At 40.8% G+C, this 24,584-nt stretch overlaps 1 long non-coding RNA gene across 1 annotated transcript in view; it reads left to right on the top strand.

The window, feature by feature from the left end:
* Window positions 1-24,584, top strand: part of LOC309633381 — a 364,347-nt gene that overhangs the window by 119,464 nt on the left and 220,299 nt on the right. The window contains exons 4-5 of the long non-coding RNA XR_014247482.1: window positions 3,135-3,928; window positions 21,863-21,960. This is a non-coding gene — a long non-coding RNA (uncharacterized lncRNA). The remainder of the gene's footprint in view (window positions 1-3,134; window positions 3,929-21,862; window positions 21,961-24,584) is intronic.

Below are 24,584 nucleotides of genomic sequence, written 5' to 3'. Positions count from 1 at the left end.
TAATGAACAGGATTCAATCAGTGCATGTTTTCAACCTGATAATTAAAAGACTTCTAAAAGTAGAGGCTAACTGAATTTCAATTACTTCTCTTTCTGTATCAACAGCAAGATTTTAGAAACTTAAAAAAAAATAGCTATAATATGCTCAAATATTTCAGCCTAGCATGACATTAATGATCTTGTAAGTAGGTTAATTGTAGATTCCATTGCAGGCCTCCTGTGGAAATATACTTCTGTTTGATGTTTGGAGCTGGTAGAATAGATGTAGTTCAAAGATCCACCGTGGTATTTGAGAGATTGTTGACTCTCTTAAATTCACAGGAGTTTGAAATCAAACTTTGTCTATAAGGATAGATTCCTTGAAAGCACAAGAGAGATTTTTTTATCTTTATATTATATTACCTGGGAAATTATTTTGGGGTTTCTTGTCTATTTTGTATCAGGCAAAGCATGTACCATTTCCCTGTCTGCGTTCTCCATCTAAATATGTAATTTATCCCAAATGTAATGCCACATACAAGGTTAGGGGGCCACAGGCAGAGCCCCCCACTGTAAAGTCTCCACGGGCCCCTGGCTCCGTGAACTCAAAGGCCCCGGTCCGGCGGACGGGCCTGGCGCAGGGAGCCTGCTGAGAGCATCAGCAGTGGGCATCCTCTCCTCCCAAGCACTTCACCCGAAGTGGCCCAGCTGGGACGGGGGTGTGTGGAGTGTTGACAGGACACCCCGGTGACCATCATCACGGTGGAAACCACGCACACTTAATGACTGGTTATGTCATAATCACAGGTATGAGCCCATTTAGGAGCGTGAGCCCTAAAGGGTGTGACTCACGCTCAAATGGATTTATTACAATTATACATTTTATGATGTTGTTTATGATGGACCATTTGGCTGGCAAGAATCCTAAATGTTGGCAGATCACCTTCAGTACCAGAGACAAATAACATGTTGCCGAAGGCCTTGGTTCTATGATCATGATTCCATCTCATCGTCGTTCTAGCTTTGGAAAGAGTGGCAGCCTCCTGAGTCTCAGTTTCCTCATCAGTAAAATCAAGATAATTAACTCAGCACTAGAGTGGATGCTACATAATGTGCTGTATTACACCTTAATATAAAACTAATGTATGCAGCATTTTTCTTGGTAATGGTGGTAAATTCATCTTCTTAACTGTGACAGAATAGTAGGAAATTAAATACCATGTGTGCCATTTAGCCAACACCACAAAAAAATGTTTCGTAGAAAACCAGCCCTAGGGCTTCCCTGGTGGCACAGTGGTTGAGAATCCACCTGCCAGTGCAGGGGACCCGGGTTCGAGCCCTGGTCCGGGAAGATGCCACGTGCCACGGGGCAACTAAACCCATGCGCCACAACTACTGAGCCTGTGCTCTAGAGCCCGTGAGCCACAACTACTGAGCCCATGTGACACGACTACTGAGCCTGCGCTCTAGAGCCCACGAGCCACGGTTACTGAATCCCATGCACCTAGAGCCTGTGCTCCACCGCAATGAGAAGCCCGCGCACCGCAACGAAGAGCAGCCCCTGCTCGCCGCAACTAGAGAAAGCCCGCATGCAGCAACGAAGACCCAATGCAGCCAAAAAGTAAATAAATAAATTTATTTAAAAAAAGAAAAGAAAACCAACCCCAAACTCAGTGGCTTAAGACAAAAACCATCTTTTAGTCATCGATCTGAGGGTTGTCTGGGGTCTGGCTGATCTAGTTCGGGCTCAGGGGGAGATGCAGGGGTCCCCTACCTGTCTCTCATCTCCCGTGGTCAGTGAACACGTTCTCGTGGGGATGGCAGTGGTGCCAGAGATGGAAGCCAGATCGAGCCAGAGCTTTTCAAATTTCTGCTCGCGTTACATCTGCTCACATCCTTTTGGCTGAAACAGGTCCCAGGGCTAAAGCACAGCGTGGGGAAACATGCGCCTGTTGGGGAGTAGGGCTGGGCAGTGAAAGGGCTTCCTAATTTGAGTCATTAATGCAATTTACCAGGGCCACCCGTTTCACATTGTTTATCATCGAATTGAACGAGGGCAAGAGAGACCTTTTTAATAAAAGATATTAGATAAAGAAAAGAAGTCACCAGGTGAGGTTTGGTGCGAGGCCCACAAACCAGCGCGAGATTGTGGGGAGAACCGGGGGCCCCGTCGGGTCGTGTCTCCAGCCTCAGTGGCGGGGCCCGGCCTTGTACCGCTGCGGACGCTGGGAAGGACGGCGCGGCCTAGCTTAGACTGTGGACTCGGGCGTCAAGCAGCCCCACCGGCTGTGAGCGTCACCCGCGTCTGCTAGCAGGACCGCCCGGTTCCTCTGCTGGACGTGTGCGGAACTCCAAAACCAGGATCCTACTTCTGCCTCTATAAGTATAACTCCAGGGCCCACAGGCAAATAATCAGCCAGGTATCTCAGACACCTCAGAAAATGTGTTTCCTAAAGCAGAAGGGAGCTGAACTACGTAACATTTCCCCAAGGGCTATCCCCTTGAAGTTATCGAGAAAATAAGGATCCTCCCATCCTTACAATGTCCCACCTGCGGTCACCGCCCTTACTAAATGGGAGGGAGAGCTCTGGATTCGGAACGTCTGGGTGGCCTGGTGGTGTCAGGCATAGAAATAAGTAATCACTGAGGCTCTGAAATGTAAGAACTCATGGATCAGAAAAAATAAAATAAATAAATAAATAAATAACCTGATTAAAGCCAGTTAAAGTCTAAAAAAAAAAAGACTCCACTGCTGTTTCTGATGGGTATGATGACAAGTACAAGGTGCCTTAGAAGAACCAGACGAGGAACGGGCAGGAGCGCCTGTCAGAGGAAGTGGCGTCCTCACTTGCAGTGGGGACAGCGGCGGAGAGAGGACAGTCGTGGGGTTGGAATCAGGTGGCCCGAGTTTCTGTCGTGACGCCACCAGCTTGTCATGTGACTGTTGTAAACTTGTGTTTTTTTTAACCTTTGTGATCCCATTTCCACAGTTGTGAAATAGTATTGTAATCTCTTACGAGGTTGTTAAGAAAATCAATTGAAGTAATTTTCTGAAAGGGTTACACTAAGTATGAATGATTAACTGTGATGTTGGTTGCTGTTTTAGGCCGACAGGCTGATATCGTGGCTCTGAAATCCTGTTCATTACTTCACAGGAAGAGCAATACAAGGAGAAAGCACGCTGGGCTAGAACACACACTGCCCCAGAGGGCACTACAGACTTGACCTTCATCTGAAAGCAAGAAGAGCTTCACTCCTAGTTCTGTCTTTATTTCTTGACCACAGAATGCATTGCTGAGGCCAAAGGGTGGCCCAACACATGTGGCTCTTGTTCCCTGAAGATGAGGAGGTGGGTAGGAGTGGGTGCTCTCCTGTCTCTTCATCTCTCATGGGCATTCATTTGTTTGAAGATCTTCTTTTGCATTTTCTGAAATAGTAATAGCCTCTACTATAGGAGAGACCTAAAGAGTTAGACAGTGATGCTTAATTTTAGGTGTCAACTTGTCTGGGCGAAGGGGGACCCAGCTAGCTGGGAAAACATTACCTCTGAGGTTGTTTGTGTGGCGTTTCTGGAAGGGATGAGCTTTTGTGTAGGTAGGTGAGTAAAGAAGATCCCTCTCCCCACGCAGGTGAGCACCAGCCAATCCAGGGCCCGAACAGCACAAAGGCAGAGGAGGGGTGAATCTGCTTGGGCTGGGACGTGCATCTCCTCTTGCCCTCGGACACTGGGGCTCCTGGTTCTCAGAATTTCAGACTCAGACTGAATTACAACCCCCATCACTTTCCAGGGTGTGCAGCTTGCAGATGGCAGACTGTGGGACATCTCAGCCTTCGTAATCACCTGAGCCAAATCCTATACTAAATCTGCTCTCAAGAAGGAGTTTGGTTCTGCTTCTCTGGGGAAGGCTGGCTGATACGTGGACACAACTGTGGGGCAACTCAGGCACTGGTGAGTTGCTGTTGTAGATGTGCCTTCAGTTCTTGTATTCCTGTCTTCTTGTCTCTCACATTCGCTTGTGGCCAGTGGTAAACAACACAGGCAAAAGTCGCTTTTGAATTGAAGCAGTGACCTCCATACGCTTTCTTGGAAAATAGGAGAAAGGATGATTTTTATATGTAAGCATTCTGTGAATATAATAAGTACACAAATAGGATGTCAGGTGGGGAAAAGGGGTGAGTTTGAAGGTTATGAAGTCTTCATTTTTAAGAAAGTCCAGAATCAGGTACTTGATGAAAATAAACAGTAAAGTGCGTAATTGGGTTTCACATCTGTCATAAACTAAAGCTTATCCTTGGCATGAAAATAACTACACAAGAACATCTCATATTCCCTAGAATCAAAGTGTGAAGCAAGGCTGCTATTCATTTCTCAGATAAGTGTTTGTTTCACCCATGGTGAGGATAAAACCTGCTGATACATCACCAAAAAATGGCAGATTGTTTTAAGCAAGCAAAGCAAAAAGCAGCAGGAAGGAAACTCAGAGCTGCAGAATCAGATCAAGTAAGAATCTTACTGAAAAGTAACTGATTTTGTGAACACGGGGCAAACAGCTCAATGGAAAGCACATGGTATGCTGAAGTGCTGACATGTGAGCTTGTCTTATGAAAAGGATAGAAAAACAATCTTGAAATATGAACTCATGGAAATCGTTGCCCTTTGTGATGTCTTGCATAGGGATCTGCATTTTATATTCATTTGTTGACAAGGGTCTGAGACAAGTTCTAACATACTCCGCACTCTCTTAAAAAGGGCTATTTGAGTATGTTAAGTGGAAGACAGAACGCCAAGGGGGAAGTGAATTCTTTTCTTAGAATTGTTAATAAGTTAGAATGCTCTAAAATGTGATGGCCAAATTCAAACTAAAATAATATAAAGATCTCGGTTAATAAGATACATTTGCTATTGTCACCATGACTACAGCCTAAGTAAGACATCCTTAAATAAATAGCTTTTGTGTGGAAGGGGATGGAGCTCTCCAGCAGCACAGCTGGGGCTCATCTGTGCTACCCCAGCGATGCTCAGTGGCTGAGATTTATGTGCTTATACACAGTGCTGGTCTCTGCTTCACACCTGCCTCTCCATGGGCCAGTCCTTCCATGGTGCGTCACTCCACAAAATGTGTGCAATTCCCTAAATGTGCATTGAGAGGTGCTGATTCTGGGTAGGTTTTTAGTTCAATGTAGGTTTTTTACTTTTTCTTTTTTTTCTTTTTTAAAAATTTTACTGGAGTATAGCTGATTTACACTGTTGTGTTAGTTTCTGGTGTACAGCAAAGTGACTCAGATACACATACATATATACAAACATACATATGTATGTATATATGTATGTATGTATTCTTTTTCAGATTCTTTTCCCTTATAGGTTATTACAAAATATTGACTAGAGTTCCCTGTGCTATATAGTAGGTCCTTGTTGGTTATCTATTTTATATATAATAGTGTGTATATGTCAGTCCCAAGCTCCTAATTTATCCTTCCACCCCGCATTTCCCCTTTGGTAACCATAAGTTTGCTTTCGAGATCTGTGGGTCTGTGAATGTAAACTGCTACAGCCACTATGGAGAACAGTATGGAGGTTCCTTAAAAAACTAAAAGTAGAGTTACCATATAATCCAGCAATCTCACTCCTGGGCGTATATACGCAGAAAAGTATAATTCAAAAAGAGTCATGTACCACAATGTTCACAGCAGCACTATTCACAGTTGCCAAGACATGGAAGCAACCTAAGTGTCCATCGACAGATGAATGGATAAAGAAGATGTAGTATAAAAAAAAAAAAAAGAAGATGTAGTGTGTATATATATATCTATAGCTATATATCTATATATATAGATATATATATACACAATGGAATACTACTCAGCCATTAAAAAGAGTGAGATAATGCCATTTGCGGCAACATGGATGGACCTAGAGGTGATCATACTGAATGAAGTAAGTCAGACAGAGAAAAACAAATCTCATATGATATTTCAATGTAGTTTTGATTACATAGCAACTGCCCTAAAATGATGCTCTTCCCTGTGTTCACAACTGAAGGTAGGGTTATCGCGGTAGAAAGAGGACCTGGACTCTAGCACACCTGGGGGCTGCGAGTGTCAGGGGCATTAGAAAGAGAAACTCCTGCCACATTCTGGCCATGCAACTAACTCAGCACGTCGTGTGCAGACCATATTGTGGGTTTGTCGTCTCTTTAATTAGGGCAGCTCCAGTGTGTTGGAGACCAAAGCACTTGAACGCTGATCTCCTTCCTTACTAATCATTCTGCACAGATGAAATGTTTTTAAAGATGCTACATGGATGAGATCAGTGTAAAGTGAACATCAAACAGCCTTAAAAAGGAGAAAGAGGTCCATGTACGAATGCCCAAACACTGAGAAGATGTGGAAGGAAGTGTCTGATTTTTGGATACTCTTGCTTTGCTGGTGGAATTTACAGTCAGGTAGATATGTGAGTGGCTCAACATCACCTCTGTTATTTTATTACTTATTTATTAATTTATCAGAAGGTGGCAGTGATGGAAACGGGTGGTTTGGTCTCGCGGGAGCGTGCATTTTGAGGCAGGACTGGTGACATGAGGAGGTGAGCAGGGGGCAGTGACGCAGGCTGCGTGCTGTGTGTAGCAGCTGGAAATGTCCCAGGGACGCGGGACGTAGACGTGAGTGGGTGGCCGGGGAAGGCTCTTGGGCATAGAGTGGTGTGTCCAGGTGTCCGTCTGAGGAAGACGGCTCTGTCTACAGGATGGAGGTCAGGTGTGTGGGTGCGAGAGGTGGGGCATCAGAGCAGATGGGGCAGGAGCAATTGGCTGCTGGTGCAGGAGTCCTGGGAAGAGACCAGGAGGGACCCACAAGCACCTGTTTCGGTTTGTTGGTGTCATAGCCCCTCCCTCGCCTGTGATACCTGGGGAGACTCCTCAGACTTTTCTAGACTTTGGAAAACGGTCCCCTGATGCCGTTACTCAAATTAGAAAAAAAATTATATTTAAGCCGTTTTTAGCTTCTTACAGCAGTTGTAATCCGTTTAGGCAGATTGTTGACTGAATTCCTGTTACGTGCTGGGTACAAACCTGTGTCCTAAGGTGTATCCTGAGCAAGATTCACTGGGTCCCCGCGGCCACCAGGTGTACAGAGGGGGACTCGTGGAGGAGGAATTATCAGAGGCACCACCGCAGGGGCAGGACACAGGTGAGCATCTGGGTGGCTGGAGGTGAGGGAGATGCACATCTTATCTTGACTAAAGGGGTCATGAAAAGATTCTGGAGGAATTAAGATCTAAAAATGGAGGAGCAGCGGGGATTAGCTGGGAACAGTGGGGAGAAAGGGAAGTTCAGGCAGGGGAAGGAGAAGGGACAGAGAGCCTGGCTCAGCTGGGAACCTGGAGATGGTCCAGCCCGGTGGCACCGAGAGCAGCTCAAGAGGGAGGATGCAGGGGTGAGGTTCAGTGTGTGTGTGTGTGTGTGTATATTGTCAGAACACAGATTCCTTTGGGGCGGGAGGCTGCATAATTGTTATAATTTGTCCTGTCCCGGCCTCTTTGATATTCTATGTGAACATCAGTTCGGGAAGGCAGCCCAGGTGCTCCAGGTGCCAAGACTCAGCTACTTCTTGTGCATGTCCTGCTCTGGTCAGGGAGGCTGATGGTGGCAGAGTGTTTTACTGCCAGAAACTGGAGAGCTCAGAGCATGTGTGCATCTCTAATCCTGCAGACTATGATCTCAGCAGGCACTTGACTGGTCCCTCTGTGAGCCTTGCTTGGGACTTCCCAGACTGCAGCCACAGAACATTGAAGACATCATCTTCAGATAGACAGATGGCATGTAGACAGACAGAGCATATGGGGCATATATAGGATTGGCCAAAAAGTTCGCTTGGGTTTTCTGTAACATTTTACGCAAAAACCCAAGCAAACATTTTGGCCAACCCAGTATGTGCACGGATGGCATCTGTATGGACAGACATGGAATATAGGACATATACATGTACGGATGGCATCTACATGGACAGTGCAGTATATAGGGCATATATATGTGTGCATGACCTTCATATGGAGAGGTACAGCGTATAGGAATCAGGATGCCAAGTCTCTTCTCAAAATGCGTGTGAAGGGGGTAGATGTCCTGGGAGGGTAACCGTTCTTAAACTCGGGGGAAGATGACTCTTTGCAAGTCCCTCATCTTAGATTTCTATAAAGACTAACACACTCCGTGTCCATACAAAACCTGCTGCCTGGGCCTGTTTTCTCCCACGATGATTAAACTGTAAGCTATGGCGGTGGCTGCCAGCCTTTGTTAGGAATCTGAGGAAGAACTCAGGGGGCTCTTTGATTTCTACACGACACTACCTTTGACTCTTCAGATTTTCCTCTAGTGGTAAATTCTCCTCCTGCCGACAGCAAGAGTAATCGCTGCACACAAAGTTTAACTCTGTTTTCTTGCTCAATGTTTACCATGGAAGCAGGCTTGGACAACCAAGTTTTCAGACCGTATCCTGCTCTGGGCTGAGAAAAGCAACTGTGTTCTGATGTCCACCTGTACTGCAGCATATGGTGTCAGAACTGAAAGGGTGCTCCCTTTGAGTTGATCTTGGTGTTTCAGATAATAGCAATCTATAGATTAGTGTTTTTAAATTATACATGCTAACTGTTTTACTAAATAAATACAACTGCACACGGTCAAATTTTCATATTTTAACTGTTCTCAGCTGTCAGGTGGGTATGCCTTGTGGTCTCGCATGTTCTGTAGACTTTGTGTATGTTTTACTGTGTTCTTCCTGTGTTCAGCATTTCCATTTAGGAATAACAGCTTGTAGACAAGGAACCAACCTTAGCATTGATGGATCTCATTATCTGATTTCACTGATGTGGTTGTTTCACCTGTTTGGGGTCTAAACCAAAGGTCATCACTGTTTCAGTCTTCATATATAATCAGTATGATTCTGGTCCCCAGCACATCTCTTCCCCTCCCGCGTCCCCCCACCCCATCCCCGTGTTCCCAGGGACTGGAGAAACGCAGACATGCTGAGGATTCTCTCCACCTCTCTCCTCACTTGCTGTCCGTGTGGGGAGACGTGCTCCCCCAGGCTTCCAGTCTCGACCCTGACAGAGGCCACTGGTCTCCAGTCTTTCCTGGATGACGCTGTCCTCCCTGACTTTCAGCTCTGCCTTGTTGCACAGTCGGGGAGGAGACGTCCTTGTTGTATTTATTTCAGAGGTACTGATGTGGAAGCTTCTGAGGACAGCAGGGAGGCCAGTGGTCTGATGCAAAGCTGCCCGAGCCAGGGACCCACACCGTTCTCCTTCTACTTTCCGAGGCCACACTCTACTTGGGTGAACATTGTGGTGGCAGGATGGTCCAGATCCCTCCCTACTCACCTTCTGCCAGGGGACCAACCAAGTCCTAGAGTAACTGGCAGAGTCAACACCCACTACCTTTCCTCCTGGGTCCAACAATAAAATCCCAGATCGTCAGAGGGTACGTCTACTAGATCTGTGCTGTTTGTTCCTAGCCATGACCAATTTGTTTCAACAGTGATCATGATAATTTGTGTTGAAGACAAATACGGATTACCATTAATTTCACCACTCTGTACGTTTTGAACAAGTAATGGAATTAAGATTTTTACTGACATCTTCTTCAACATCACCAAAAAAAAAAAGATAAAAAGAAATATTTTTCAGATTATCACTCTTAATAATGATGCCGAATCCAGCCTCTGTTACCCGGCACCGAATTAAATCTCAGAGACAGAGTTTTGGGTGAAGTAGAAAGGAATAGCTTTACTGCTTTGCCAGGCAAAGGGGGGTCATAGTGGGCTGATGCCCTCAAGACTGTGTGTCCTGACTTGGAAGGGGTAGTGAGGAGTTTTATAGTAATGGTTCAAAGAGGGCGTGGTCAGCTCGTGGACATCCTTCTGATTGGTTGGTGGGGAGGTAAGTGGGAGTGAAATCATCAGCCTTCTGGTTCCAACCAGTCTGGGATCTCCCTGCTTGTGGGCAGCAGACAGTTAACTTCTCCCACCTGGTGGAGGTTTCAGTATCTGCAAAACAGCTCAAAGATATTGTTTTGTGTATCCCTTGAGGGGGAACCAGGACCCCCCCCAAGGCTGCGCTATTGTTTCATGACTGCTTCTCCCTTGTCTCTGCGTCCCCTCCCTTCCCTGATTAGCAGCTGTTTGAACCTGCCTGTTGGAACTCAGGGAAGGTCTTGGAGGCTGAATGAAGCCTATTTTCCTGTAATCAAAAAATGGGGGACACAGAAAGGTTTCTGTGCCCAGGAGCCCCACAGAGTCCTGCTCAGTTTTAATAATTGTATTTTGAGTTCACACTTTGATATTGCTCTTGAGTTCCTACTATTAATTTTAACTTCATGACAAAATGTAGAATCTCTCACACATTAGATTTTTATTCTCAAAGCCTAAAATGACAGGCTGGGCATGAACTACAAAATATTGTAAATAAAAGTTCAGTGAAATAGAAAACTCAATTTAGAAATAGCTGAAGCTGGAAAATGATTTTCTTAAGCCTCTGTAAGTTGGCTTGTAAATAAAAGACTATGACTGACTTTGAAGGGTGTATTGCCTATGTTTTGTGGTCTCAGGTCTTACATTTAAGTCTTTTTTTTTTTTAAACATCTTTATTGGAGTATAATTGCTTTACAATGGTGTGTTAGTTTCTGCTTTATAACAAGGTGAATCAGTTATACATATACATATGTTCCCATATCTCTTCCCTCTTGCATCTCCCGCCCTCCCACCCTCCCTATCCCACCCCTCTAGGTGTTCACAAAGCACCGAGCTGATGTCCCTGTGCTATGCGGCTGCTTCCCACTAGCTATCTATTTTACATTTGGTAGTGTATATATGTCCATGACACTCTCTCACCCTGTCACATCTTACCCCTCCCCCTCCCCATATCCTCAAGTCCATTCTCTAGTAGGTCTGTGTCTTTATTCCCGTCTTGCCACTAGGTTCTTCATGACCTTTTTTTTCCCTTAGATTCCATATATATGTGTTAGCATACTGTATTTGTTTTTCCCTTTCTGACTTACTTCACTCTGTATGACAGACTCTAACTCCATCCACCTCACTACAAATACCTCCATTTCATTTCTTTTTATGGCTGAGTAATATTCCATTGTATATATGTGCCACATCTTCTTTATCCATTCATCTGTCGATGGACACTTAGGTTGCTTCCATGTCCTGGCTATTGTAAGTAGAGCTTCAATGAACATTGTGGTACATGACTCTTTTTGAATTATGGTTTTCTCAGGGTATATGCCCAGTAGTGGGATTGCTGGGTCATATGGCAGTTCTATTTTTAGTTTTTTAAGGAACCTCCATACTGTTCTCCATAGTGGCTGTATCAATTTACATTCCCACCAGCAGTGCAAGAGGGTTGCCTTTTCGCCACACCCTCTCCAGCATTTATTGTTTGTAGATTTTTTGATGATGGCCATTCTGACCAGTGTGAGGTGATACCTCATTGTAGTTTTGATTTGCATTGCTCTAATGATGAGTGGTGTTGAGCATCCTTTCACGTGTTTGTTGGCAATCTATATATCTTCTTTGGAGAAATGTCTATTTAGGTCTTCTGCCCATTTTTGGATTGGGTTGTTTGTTTTTTTGATACTGAGCTGCATGAGCTGCTTGTATATTTTGGAGATTAATCCTTTGTCAGTTGCTTCATTTGCAAATATTTTCTCCCATTTTGAGGGTTGTCTTTTCGTCTTGTTTATGGTTTCCTTTGCGGTGCAAAAGCTTTTAAGTTTCATTACGTCCCATTTGTTTATTTTTGTTTTTATTTCCGTTTCTCTAGGAGGTGGGTCAAAAAAGATCTTGCTGTGATTTATGTCATAGAGTGTTCTGCCTATGTTTTCCTCTAAGAGTTTGATGGTGTCTGGCCTTACATATAGGTCTTGAATCCATTTTGAGTTTATTTTTGTGTATGGTGTTAGGGAGTGTTCTAATTTCATTGTTTTCCATGTAGCTGTCCAGTTTTCCCAGCACCACTTATTGAAGAGGCTGTCTTTTCTCCATTGTATATTCTGGCCTCCTTTATCAAAAATAAGGTGACCATATGTGCATGGGTTTATCTCTGAGCTTTCTATCCTGTTCCCTTGATCTATAGTTCTGTTTTTGTGCCAGTACCATACTGTCTTGATCACTGTAGCTTTGTAGTATAGTCTGAAGTCTGGGAGCCTGATTCCTCCAGCTCCATTTTTCTTTCTCAAGATTGCTTTGGCTATTCGGGGTCTTTTGTGTTTCCATGCAAATTGTGAAATTTTTTGTTCTAGTTCTGTGAAGAATGTCATTGGTAGTTTGATAGGGATCGCATTGAATCTGTAGATTATTTTGTGTAGTATAGTCATTTTCACAATGTTGATTTTTCCAATCCAAGAACATGGTATATCTCTCCATCTGTTTGTATGATCTTTAATTTCTTTCATCAGTGTCTTATAGTTTTCTGCGTACAGGTCTTTTGTCTCCTTAGGTAGGTTTATTCCTAGGTGTCTTATTCTTTTTGTTGCAGTGGTAAATGGGAGTGTTTCCTTAATTTCTCTTTCAGATTTTTCATCATTAGTGTATAGGAATGCAAGTGATTTCTGTGCATTAATTTTGTATCCTGCTACTTTACCAAATTCATTATCTCTAGTAGTTTTCTGGTAGAGTCTCTAGGATCCTCTATGTATAGTATCATGTCATATGCAAACAGTGACAGCTTTACTTCTTCTTTTCCGATTTGGATTCCTTTTCTTTCTTTTTCTTCTCTGCTTGCTGTGGCTAAAACTTCCAAAACTATGTTGAATAATAGTGATGAGAGTGGGCAACATTGTCTTGTTTGTGATCTTAGTGGAAATGGTTTCAGTTTTTCACCATTGAGAACAATGTTGGCTGTGGGTTTGTCACATACGGCCTTTATTATGTTGAGATAAGTTCCCTCTATTCCTACTTTCTGGAGGGTTTTTATCATAAATGGGTGTTGAATTTTGTCAAAAGCTTTGTCTGCATCTGTTGAAGCAATCATATGGTTTTTTCCCTTCAGTTTGTTAATATGGTCTATCACATTGAATGATTTGCATATAGTGAAGAATCCTTGCATTCCTGGGATAAACCCACTTGATCATGGTGTATGATCCTTTTCATGTGCTGTTGGATTCTCTTTGCTAGTATTTTGTTGAGGATTTTTGCATCTACATTCATCAGTGATATTGGCCTGTAGTTTTCTTTCTTTGTGACATCTTTGTTTGGTTTTGGTATCAGGGTGATGGTGGTCTCATAGAATGAGTTTGGGAGTGTTCCTCCCTCTGCTGTATTTTGGAAGAGTTTGAGAAGGATAGGTATTAGTTCTTCTCTAAATGTTTGATAGAATTCGCCTGTGAAGCCATCTGGTCCTGGCTTTTGTTTGTTGGAAGACTTTTAATCACAGTCTCAATTTCAGTGCTTGTGATTGGTCTGTTTATATTTTCTGGTTCTTCCGGGTTCAGTCTTGGAAGGTTGTGCTTTTCTAAGAATTTGTCCATTTCTTCCAGGTTGTCCATTTTATTGGCATAGAGTTGCTTGTAGTAATCTCTCATGATCCTTTGTATTTCTGCAGTGTCAGTTGTTACTTGTCCTTTTTCTTTTCTAATTCTGTTGATTTGAGTCTTCTTTTTTTCTTTGATGAGTCTGGCTAATGGTTTATCAATGTTGTTTATCTTCTCAAAGAACCAGCTTTTGGTTTTATTGATCTTTGCTGTTGTTTCCTTCATTTCTTTTTCATTTATTTCTGATTTGGTCTTTATGATTTCTTTCCTTCTTCTAACTTTGGGGTTTTTTTGTTATTCTTTCTCTAATTGCTTTAAGTGTAAGGTTAGGTTGTTTATTTGAGATGTTTCTTGTTTCTTGAGGTAGGCTTGTATTGGTATAAACCTCCCTCTTAGAACTGCTTTTGCTACATCCCATAAGTTTTGGGTCATCATGTTTTCACTGTCATTTGTTTCTAGGTATTTTTTGATTTCCTCTTTGATTTCTTCAGTGATCTCTTGGTTATTAAGTGGTGTATTGTTTAACCTGCATGTGCTTGTATTTTTTACACATTTTTTCCTGTAATTGATATCTAGTCTCATAGCGTTGTGGTCAGAAAAGATACTTGATATGATTTCAGTTTTCTTAAATTTACCAAGGTTTGATTTTTCGTCACCTTATTTTTGATAAAGAGGCAAGAATATACAATGGAGAAAAGACAGCTTCTTCAATAACTGGTGCTGGGAAAACTGGACAACTACTCATAAAAGAATGAAATTAGAACATTCCCTAACATCATACACAAAAATAAACTCCAAATGGATTAAAGACCTAAATGTAGGACCCGACACTCTAAGACTATTAGAAGAAAACATAGGCAGAACACTCTATGACGTAAATCACAGCAAGATCTTTTTTGACCCACCTCCTAGAGGAATGGAAATAAAAACAAAAATAAACAAATGAGACCTAATGAAACTTAAAAGTTTTTGCACAGCAAAGGAGACCATAAACAAGATGAAGATAACCCTCAAAATGGGAGAAAATATTTGCAAATGAAGCAACTGACAAAGGATTAATCTCCAAAATATACAAGCAGCTCATGCAGCTCAGTATCAAAAAAACAAACAACCCAATCCAAAAATGGGCAGAAGACCTAAATAGACATTTCTCCAAAGAAGATATACAGATTGCCAACAAACACATGAAAGGATGCTCAACATCACTCATCATTAGAGAAATGCAAATCAAAACTACAATGAGGTATCACCTCACACCAGTCAGAATGGCTGTCATCAAAAAATCTACAAACAATAAATGCTGGAGAGGGTGTGGAGAAAAGGGAAACTTCTTGCACTGTTGGTGGGAATGTAAATTGATACAGCCACTATAGAGAGCAGTATGGAGTTTCCTTAAAAAACTAAAATAGAACTACCATACGACCCAGCAATCCCACTACTGGGCATATACCCTGAGAAAACCATAATTCAAAAGGAGTCATGTACCACAAAGTTCATTGAAGCTCTATTTACAATAGCCAGGACATGGAAGTAACCTAAGTGTCCATTAACAGATGAATGGATAAAGATGTGGCACATATATACAATGGAATATTACTCAGCCATAAAAAGAAATGAAATTGAGTTATTTGTAGTGAGGTGGATGGACCTAGAGACTGTCATACAGAGTGAAGTAAATCAGAAAGAGAAAAACAAATACCGTATGCTAACACATATATATAGAAACTAAAAAAATAAAAATAAAAAATGGTTCTGAGGAACCTAGGGGCAGGACAGGTATAAAGATGCAGACGTAGAGAATGGACTTGAGGACACAGGAAGGGGGAAGGGTAAGCTGGGACGAAGTGAGAGAGTGGCATGGACTTATATATACCACCAAATGTAAAATAGATAGCTAGTGGGAAGCAACTACATAGCACAGGGAGATCAGCTCGGTGCTTTGTGACCACCTAGAGGGGTGGGATACGAAGGGTAGGAGGAAGACGCAGAGGGAGGAGATATGGTGATATATGTATATGTATAACTGATTCACTTTGTTACAAAGCAGAAACTAACACACCAGTGTAAAGCAATTATACTCCAATAACAATGTTAAAATTTATTGACGTCAACTAGGAAAAAAAAAGTACATGTGAAATTCAAGGTGATTCTTTTAAACATTCTTGTTATAAAATATTGAGGTTATTAGTGATGCTAAGATTTCTGTGTTTAACAATGGTTAGAGAATTCACTATATAAGCCACCTCTGCATGCCAGATACGTGTAAATTTGTCTGTATCACGAGTCAATTTAAGGTAGAAATTTAGTATAAAAATAGGAAATTAGATTTTTTTACATTTTTAGCTTCAGATCTTTAATAAATATATTTAATACTCTGTAGCATATCCTTTGTATAATTAGGTAAAACATCTCACTTTTTACAAGTTTTTTTGGTTAGTATTTAATCTAGGAGTCTCTTGGTAAAATGATCCATGATCTTTTTATGTAAGTTTATCTTCCAGGCTTCTCACACTCTGTTGACTTGGAAGAATTTCCCTGGAAGTATAAATATTAGAACACCAACTCTCTGGCTTCTAGTTTGTGATTCTAGCTACAGATGCCTGAGATGCAGTGAATTTGGATAAAAGTTAGAATTTGCTTCACAACCTGGTATATAGGGAATGATTTTACAGTGGTAAAATAATTGTTTCCTAATGAGTACTGTTAGGTTAAATATAAATAAATGTCTCATTCACATACTATAATTTCTAGACTCCAGAATCACCTCACTCATATATAGTTAATACATGAGTCACCATAAAACACATCCCATTAATATTCACTACTATTTCATCTTACGGTAAAATAAAAATTTCAGAAGTTTCTATTCCGAAATTCATGAAGTGGAAAGAAAAGGAAGACTATATATGGACAGTCAACAGAATAATACAAAACAATTTTCAGATTTTTTGTATCACTAGATTTTGATAGTAAGAATTTAAAAATATGAACGAGAACAGGAATAAATTTGCAACAGAATTTGTAAGGCAAAGAAGAAACAAGACAAAGGTGAGAAGCTGTACAAACAATACTGTATTAGTTCAGCATCAATTCATCTCACAGTTCCAGAGAGCAAGCCCAAGTGAGGAATTCTTTCAATAATGATGCCAATGGAGTCATACAATTAATTATGGATAACTGCAGAATTCAGTACAATGTGTTAGACCAAAGGAGGAGTTTTTAAAAACTTCTGATGCATTTGGATTATATTTACCATTTGCTTTACAAATATTTGTTTAGTGGTGTGGTGTAGTGCTTAATAAAATGGGTTCTGTAATCACAGTTTGTGGTACAAATATGATCTCCACCAACTATTAACATAATAACCTTGTTTGTATGACTTGACATCCCGGTAGCTCTATTTCCTCATCCACAGAATGAGAACAGTAACAGTACTTTGCTCTTGGGGTTATTGTGATGAGAAAAAGAGACAATACACAGATAACCTCAATGTTTGCAGCATAAATAGTCAATAAATATACTGGCATTCTATGAGAGCCTATAAAATACACATAGATACATAAGTGATTAAGGAAGGCATGAACTTAGTGAAGGCAGGAACTATGGTGAAAGAAGACTTTTTCCAACATTCACTTATTTCAAGTAATATTTGAGTGATCAAAAACCCAGTCCATCCCACTACTGGTTAGGCTGTCAAAGCAGCAGGAGACAGGTGCTTCTACCTTAACAGCGAGGACAAACTGGATAAACAAAAAATTGTGGTTTCCTCTTAAAAGTCCATCAGAGAGCTGGCGTCAGGAGGAAATCAAAATGAACTAAATTCCAGAAAGTAACAAGCCTTTCCTGAAGAGGTCCAAAGAGAGGAGATCCAAAGATTGAAAGATCCAAAATGAGGTCCATAGTTGCCATTATGTTGAATAGAACAGTAGGAGAAGGATCACTTTATTATAGACAGAAGTAAGGAGAAACCAGCTGAACGTCTTACAAACATTTAGCTGCCACGTGTAGGCTGGCAGGACTGATTCGAATCCAAAGAAGTCGCAGCAATAAAACACACCTGCACCTCCTAGCAGCCTTCTGCTGTGTCGGCGGTAGTGTTCCAAAGTCTGGGGCCAGGGCAAGAGAATTCAGAGAACTTCTTCTGAGATTACGAGTGGAGTGCATAGCAGGCTATTAAACAATTAAGGAGGGCTGAGAGAAGTCTTTTCTGGGTACCGCAAACTTTCCCCAGGGGCAAAGGCTAGAAGTTGGGTAATGGTGCAGAGATGCTCAGAAATCCGGGCACGCGGTGATGAAGAGAGCTCTGTGAAACCTGAGAAACTGACGGATGCGCTTTAAAGAGTGAGGAGGGGGAGGAGGAAGGGGATGGAGCGGAAAGGGAGGGAGACAGAGCCAGAGACAGATAGAGACAGAGATCCCAAGATTTAAAAAGCTGTTGACTTGGCTTTAAATGCGGTGAGCACACCTCCTTCTCACCAGAGCTCAGAGCCTAAGACTCAGTGAAAAGTTGATTCTGACTCTACCCTCGAAGTATTAGAAACAAGTGATGAATTGAGTCTAATACTTCCACAAATCCCTCCTCAGCTGAATTACAGATTAGATTGACTCAATCCCCTACACTAGTAATGCAGCAATAGAATTACTATGCTTTTTCCTGGGTTTAAATATTATTTTATTCAGTCTCTATTTTTCTTTATATTGGTCCAACATAAATATTATTTTATTCAGTCTCTCTTTTTCTTTATACTGGTCCAACAGAAAACCAAAAATTAAAAGACACATGAGGAAACAATGAGACCCATATTCAACAAGGGAAGCAAGTCCAGATATTTCCCAGATATTGGAATAATCAGACATGGACTTTAAAATAACTACAATATCCTATTAAATAAAACATAAAAGTATGTATGAACACATGGGGAATTTCAACACATATATGAATATGATAAAAGTGACCAAATGGAAATGTTAGACATGAAAAATGAAATATCATAAATAAAAATACATTGGGTGTGATTATTTGACATCAAGTAATAATACATATAATGATATTACACAATCCCTATTATTGTGGTCACAAAAGGAAAGAAAGAAAAAAGAGCTGATGCCTGAGAATTTTCCAAAACCGAAGAAAGATATCAAACTACTCACTCTAGAAGCTTCAAAAACCCCATTGAGGATAAACTAAAAATGACACATCAAATAGTGGAAAACTAACAACATACTGCTACCAGCTTTCTTTGGTTATTGATTGGTGATTGACTTCTTTTATACTTTACTGTACACCTTTCACTATTAGGTTTTAATTGTCTTATAAACACCAAACACCTGTACTTTGTTTTCTAAATCACAAGCAATACTTTGGCAAATTACCGTTACAGCCTGTGGACCACACATGGCCCATCACCTATTTCTTGTGGCCTGTGAGCCTTGGATGGCTTTACATATTTTAATGGTTGAAAATATCAAAAGAATAACATTTTATGACACATGAAAATTATATGAAACCACGAATACGGGTTGTTGGAAGGCAGCCACACTCGGTCATCTCGGGCCATCCGGCTGCTTTGCAGCAGAAGTACAGGAACCTCCTGTAGGTGTGGAGAGCGTGTGCCTGTGACTCTCTGTTTTCCATCCTGCTTCTCGGCACTTACACATGGTGGGGACACAGCTATAAGTGGGCAGCATTCCAAATGCCATGTGTCACCTTAACACATTTTATTTACTTTTTTATACCAGGGCACACTCATAACGTTAAAACAGAAAAAGCAGAATGGACATCAAACGCTGTGATTGCTCTGTTCATATTTTCTGTTTCTTCCTGGTTCAGTGTCAGAAGGTTGCACCTTCCTAAGAATTTGTCCATTTCTTCCAGGTTGTCCATTTTACTGGCATAGAGTTGCATGTAGTAGTCTCTTAACGGTCCTTTGCATTTCTGTTGTAACTTCTCCTTTTTCATTTCTAATTTTATTGATTTGAGCCCTCTCCCTTTTTTTTCTTGAGGAGTCTGGCTAAAGGTCTATCAATTTTGTTTATCTTTTGAAAGAACCAGCTTTTAGTTTCATTGATCTTTGCTATTGTTTTCTTTGTTTTTGTTTCATTTATTTCTGCTCTGATCTTTATGATTTCTTCTCTTCTACTAACTTTGGGTTTTGTTTGTTCTCCTTTCTCTAGTTGCTTTAAGTGTGAGGCTAGGTGGTTTGTTTGAGATCTTTCTTGTTTCCTGAGGTAGGATTGTATTGCTATAAACTTCCCTGTTAGAACCACTTTTGCTGAATCCCGTAGGTTTTGGGTCGTCGTGTTTTCGTTGTCATTTGTCTCTAGGTATGTTTTGATTTCTTCAGTGAACCATTGGTTGTTTAGTAGCATACTGTTCAGCCTCCACATCTTTGTGGTTTTTTACAGCATTTTTCTTGTCGTTGATTTCTAGCCTCATAGTGTTGTGGTCGGAAAAGATGCTTGATATGATTTCAGTTTTCTTAAATTTACTCAGGCTCAAATGTTGCATTCTTCAGGCACAGTGGAGTGTGCATTATTGCGTACCAAATTAGACAGCAAATCATCATTTATCATGCAACGACCTGTGCTGAAGGATACGTGTTGACATGAGTAAGCACTCATCGCATGGCCCTGCTCACAGACCAGCCATGTTCGGAAACACTAGAAACTTTAAAACAGCGTACCTCATCACAGCAGAATTTCTTCACAAAAATAAAAATTGAAATGAGGCTACCACCGAAATAAATTTCCAGTTGTCTCATTTATTAGTCCAGCAAGAAAAGCCATTCACCAGTGCTGGGTTCGTTCAGTCATACTTGATTGCAGCAGCTGAAGAGGCGCACTTTCAGGAAAGGAGCTTGTTTAGCTGATCTCCTTCAGCAGGAGCAGCTGCGTTAAGAGCGAGGCCCTTGGAACGAGCCTCGGGAAACAAACGGGCTTCTTATTTGCAAGGCAAACGCCTCCCAGCTGTTTCTCTTTGCGCTTGGTGAGTCGATGGGTGTTGCTGACACCCCTCAGTTGATTTGAGGTGTCGACACCGAGTTCTAAGCGATGAAGAGTAAACGTCTATGAAAACGTGCCTGGGACGGAGAGGTAAGGGTGTCTTTAAAGACGTGGAGAGAGCCCTAATTCAGCACAATTTGGTGCGCGATCTATGTGTGCAACTGATAGTGGTAAATGTGTGTATGGAGCAGGAAAATGCTTATTTGGGCAAATTTACAGGACTTATGAAAGTGTGAGTTGTTTAAAGCCTATGATTTTCCATAAATTCGCCAGCAGGTACTTTGAGGAAAATACTTGACTCTCTCACGTTTTACTGAATCAGTAGTGTCAACTGTGAACCCCACTCCCGTTCGTGGGCCCAGCATGCTCAGTTCCATGAATTTTTGTCTGAAATAGAGGCTGAATATCCTGATTTGCCCTGCCTCGCAGCACCTCAAAAACTGAGCATCGGTAAACTGTCGTTAGGATATTCTGAACTCAGAGCTGATACTGAAATTTTCCAGAAGGGAAGAATTGCCTTCAACCACTATTATCAGACGCGAAATAGCATTGAATTAGCTTCTGCTGCATTTGATAATGTTTCCTAATGAGTTCAGCCTAAAATTAGAAGGCAAAATAGTACAAATGTTAAACTTTTTGGTTAAGCCATTTTGGTGATAACAACCATCATTGGAATCACAAGTACAGTCAAGCTACTTTATATGTTTTGCGTTGTATCAAAAGTTAAAACATGAAGCAGGATCCTTATTCACTCACAAAGTTGCACCGCATAGATTTTCCAAACTCAGGTGACACCTCCAGCAGTGTATTTCAAAGCTCAATGAAGGGCAAAGGAAATTTTCATATTTCAAGCTCTATTTAATTAGGTAATTGAGGAGTTCCACCTGGCTTTCAGCTGGAAGTGGTGGTCTGCAGTGTGATGATGGACTGAAGGAGAATATCAGGAACAGAGCCTAACAGAATCCTATAAGCACCTTCCGAGACCTGGGTTCGCTCCATTAAGAGCATTTGCCTGTGTACTGGCAGTATTTGGGAGGATCTATGTGAGAAGGCATTTTCAAAGATGTTGTATGTAAATATTGTTACAAAGTAGTGTTAACCAACGATCATTTGCAACGTATTTTGTTGAAAGGGAAGGAACCCCAACTAAGTGAAATATTACCCTCCCCTCCAAAATTCCCTTCTCCTAAGTAGACCTGTATTACAAAAAATATGCTCCATTATTAAATTCTTCATTTCCTCAATTAAAATTTGAGGAGTTATTTTTCTTCAGCGATATGATTACCTACATAATATCTTCAGTTTTGTCTCTGGGCCTCCAAAGCCCATAATATTTACTGTCTGGTCCTTTACAGAGCAAGCTTGCTGAGACCCGTACTTGAAGGCAGGATGCTAACAGTTCCCAAAACAATGTGAAAAGGTGTGACTGATCTCAACAGGTGGAAAATTTCAGGTAGGTTTTGTTGTTGTTGTTGTTTAATTCCCAGCAACCTTAAAGAAATTACGAAGTTCTCATAAATATGTAATCAAAATAGAAGTTTCTACTGATTGACTGACTCTTAATGGTCCTACCTCCAAAGCAGGGGACTTATTTTTCTATAGTGTCACGTGCTTCTAACTTTATTGGTAAAGGTAAAAAGAGTTACCCACAGATCCTAGCACTCTGCAAGGTTGCTTTTCTTCAGCTGGAAGAACTTGAAGTAGATAAGAATGACTTACAGTTGACCCCTTCCTCTCATTTCCCCTGACAATGAGGCAAATTCCCTAAGAGTAGCCTCCTTACTTTCTCATCCAACTACGTGTTCTCAGTGCCTGGAACCGTCCTTGCACAGAGCAGGCCTGCACTGCAAGTTTATTGATAAACTAACAAGCAAAAGGGTGATATTATTGAAAAGTATTTTCATAGAAAGTCTATATACCACTATACTAAGAAGACGTTCTCTAACTTTCCAACTCGGGCTGTGCCCTGACTGTGCTGACTTGGGACTCTTAGTTGTTGGGTTTTGCGAAGAGTTTCTCCACAGGGATGCTTTCGCAAGCCTCCAGGTGATTCTCTTCTTCCTCCTGCTGGAGCAGATACTGAATTTACCTTCTCTGAGGCAAAAGACCATAAACTAAAGCCCCGTGAATGAGATGAACAGCTATGACCAAAATTGATGCTAAATCATGGTGGTTATTTGAAATGGAAAGGACTAATGTATGAAATAGAACCAAAGAAGGATGAAAAACGGTCTCTTCCTTGAAGCCATGTGAGGGTAGTGCGTCTTAGCAGGAGAGTGGTGGGCTAAACGTGGAGAAAAAGGAAAAAGAAAACATATTAGAATTGGTCAGCGTTTAGTGCTGTATGCAGGATAGCGAGAAAGAGAAACCCAGTCCCTAAAAGAGTATATTCTCTTATGAGACCGAGAACCTGTAACGAATAGATATTGTTTTCTTTGTGCATCTCACATGCTAAGTAAATGTCGTGGATTCTTTTGTGTTTTTTTGGGTACCTTGACACTAAGAAGAGGGGTCGTAAAAGAGAGACTTGAGTTTGTTCACCAACAAATGATAGAGCTTCATTTTACCATTAATTAGTTAGCATTCTCTCTCTCTCTTTTTTTTTTTTTTCCTATATCTTATTATGGTGGGCCTAAAGTGACAAAAATAAGTTTCTTAACCTATAGAGTCAAGTTATATCCTGGCTTTAGAGAACCTCACCAAGAAAATGCATCTCTTGGAGTCTATCACTAACTTTCTTCCTTGAGCTGTTTCCTCCTTTAGAAAAGCAGTAGACTGACACCATAGTAATAGGGGTTATGATAAATGCACGTATGAATAAATTGATTCCCAGTATGTCTTACTGTGAGACCTATGATAATTCTGAGATACTAATGTTATCATGGTTACTTATGTATTAGTAGTGAAATAAATCTGTGATGAACAAAACTTCTGTGTATTGAGGAGTAACAGAACTGCATAGATTAAGTACTTTAATGGACAAATGACTTAAAACAAACTTTCACCATCTGTTTCTCATCTAAATACAAACTCAGAAGAAACGTTATTCACACCAAATGCAATGCCTGCCACACTATAAGTGATTTAACTTTTTTATTCTAAGTATCAGGCATTTGTTATCCTCCTATGACATTTCAAACACACATCGGCTTAGGCCACTCTTCTTTGCTGATGTAGTGAGTCATGCTTTATGGCAAACAGATTCAGTGTATAAATCAGTGTGTGGATAAAGTAATGCAGCATGAAAACTAGCTGCTTCTGTGATCAGACCCCACAGTTAAAGACATTTCACTGTTAAATTAAGTACATCTGTTTTCCTCTAGGCGGCCACAGTAAGGAAATTTGCTTTTAAATCTGATTACATTCAAATTAATGGATAAAGAAAAGATTGAGCCTAAATATTTATATATATTATGTATTTAAATATTTCTCCAAGACATATTTAGGAACAGAAAGAAGGATGCCAAATAATTAGCATTTTTTATTCTAATTTTCATTATTTGAGACAAATGTGTCTTTTCTACATTTTTTTTCTTGTCTATTTAGGAAGCATGTGGCATCTCAGATTTATTTCTCCCGTATTGTTCTTGAAACAAAGTAAGACTAAATTTGATTCTAGCCCCTGCATTCATTTCCATTTTACTAAGCTTCTCATTTATTTTTGGAACCATCTTATTGCTTAGCTGGATGTTGTAGTCTTCGAAGGGAAGATATTCTGCCAGATCTCACTAAATAAGTGACCTTTCTATTATGTTCCAATTCTTATGTAAACCTTCCTTAATACTGTCATTTATATATGCTAGTCATTTAAAAGGAGAGACACTGTAGACTGAAGTCTTAAAAGTGCCTGGTTAATCCATTTTTCCAGTCTCATCTTAAATTTCTACTCCACTTTTCCAATATGCTTCCCCAAATCCTGCCCTTTGTGCTTTGATAATAGCTTTCTTTTTTTATCTGCAGTGATTCTCAAGTCCATTTCTCTTTGCTTCCACTACAGAATTCTTTAAATATATTGGTCTTTTAAAAGCACTTTTAAAAGGTAACATATAATCTAGTGCTCACACTTCTGACATTAAC

The sequence above is a fragment of the Balaenoptera borealis genome (assembly GCF_965194805.1).
Source record: "Balaenoptera borealis genome assembly, chromosome: 8".
Classification (NCBI taxonomy): domain Eukaryota; kingdom Metazoa; phylum Chordata; class Mammalia; order Artiodactyla; family Balaenopteridae; genus Balaenoptera; species Balaenoptera borealis.
Note: the sequence above shows the minus strand (reverse complement) of the source record. Positions and strands in the feature narration are given on the sequence as shown.